The sequence below is a fragment of the Capsicum annuum genome, chromosome 3 (assembly GCF_002878395.1).
Source record: "Capsicum annuum cultivar UCD-10X-F1 chromosome 3, UCD10Xv1.1, whole genome shotgun sequence".
Taxonomy (NCBI): domain Eukaryota; kingdom Viridiplantae; phylum Streptophyta; class Magnoliopsida; order Solanales; family Solanaceae; genus Capsicum; species Capsicum annuum.
In genome coordinates this window covers 231,637,099-231,638,897 of record NC_061113.1, presented here as the reverse complement: position 1 = coordinate 231,638,897, position 1,799 = coordinate 231,637,099, and positions in this window count along the sequence as shown.

The following is a 1,799-nucleotide window of genomic DNA, read 5'->3' as shown; positions in this document are numbered from 1 at the left end:
CTACCATACAATTCATAAATAGTACCACCATATTAGTCTACCACCACAAAAGGGTAAATCATTCTCAATCAACGGTTATTCAACTATAAATATTTAATCACAGAAGTCACCCTCACTCTGACCTCTAACCTTATGACTTTATATCACAAACTTCTTGGTCTAATTTCACTACCAATAGGTCATGACACCGATACTCTAACTTATACTACTACTCGGGTGGAAATACAGTTCTAATAAACACAAGAACAACAAGATGAACAGCAAGTTACTAGTGAATCGAAATAGGCCTCACACGGCTTCACTAGACTTTTGTTTTCAACAACACAATGATATCAAGATTACAAGAGATATAAGCTTGATACACAATATTCAATGACTCAAGAATACACATCTTACTCTTGTCTTAACTGAACACCTCATAAGAACGAGGACACAATTTTACACTAGGGAACTCCTCTCCCGTCCTTTGTGGGACTTCTAAAATTTCTTCTAGATAATCGGAGAATATCTAGAAATACCAGAGTGAGGAAAAAATTAGGATAACTTTTCTTTTCGTATGGGTGACACCATAACACGAATTAGAGTATGAAGGAGGAACATTCTGACTCTATAGCATGAACTAGAAGATGAAGAAAGAGAGACATTCTTAATTGCCTTGTATCCTTCTACTTATAAGTATGGCGTGCTACACACCCATAAATAAGACTCTACCCGATGCAATTTTGCAGACACCCTGGGACCATGAACCGTGCTCTGATACCAAGTTTGTCACGACCCGAACTGGGGCCCTGGCCGTGACGAGCATTCCCGAATTTGAAGGCCCAGAACGCCCTCTGTCTATCTGGTAATCATGCAATAATTATATGATCAAAGTAATACGAAATAAACACAATAATGCGAAAACATGGTCAACAATTTAAAACAGTTAAAGGCCTAAAAACATGCCCAACAATATTTAATAAACATCTGCAACAGTCTGCGAAATCTCTACTGACATACTATCTAAATAACTGGGACAAGGCCCCCAGCAGACCAAAAGCCATACTAAAATAAATACCTAAATGACTAGGCCTTCCGAAGCAAAGAAGGCTCACCAACTGAACTCTGAGACAACCCTGTCAGTAGACTCTACTGAGGATCTGAATCTGCCTCAGTACCTGGGAAGAAGGGAGGGTCAGCACAAGATATTGGCACGCGAAGCAATCCAAATAGAGTAATTGAACATATATATATATATATATATATATATATAATACGTGAGAGCAAATGTTCATCAAACATTATGCATAAAAAAGTTTCTGAAAAACACATAGGCACTTTCTACAAATATGTAACCTGTCTGTAAATCTCAAACTCTGATCTGTGTATTACTTTTGGGTTAGGTGGTATCCCCTACAAGTCTAATATTCCACGGGCAATATGAAATCCGCCATTGACTCGGTGGGGAATCCTTCCAACCCGAGTATGCCGTAAGGGTTGGAGTTCCTGAATCTAATACGTCACACGACACTTAAGTCAGCGTATAATAATATACTCGGGTCGGCAAACCACAGTTTTAGGAAATGAGTTGCTTGAACTCAAGCCCTCTTCAGGAAACCACCTAACATCTCTGTATGCCCATTTTTAACCTTTTCTGTACATGCAACATTCTGAATATCTAAAATCGTGATAGTCTGAAATATCTATTAGTCTGAGTCTGATATGGCATTGGTCTGAATTGGTATCGTCATACCAAGACTTACAAGTCATGATTTCTGAGCCATAATACATTAAGCTAAATCTTTCATTTAAAGCATAAT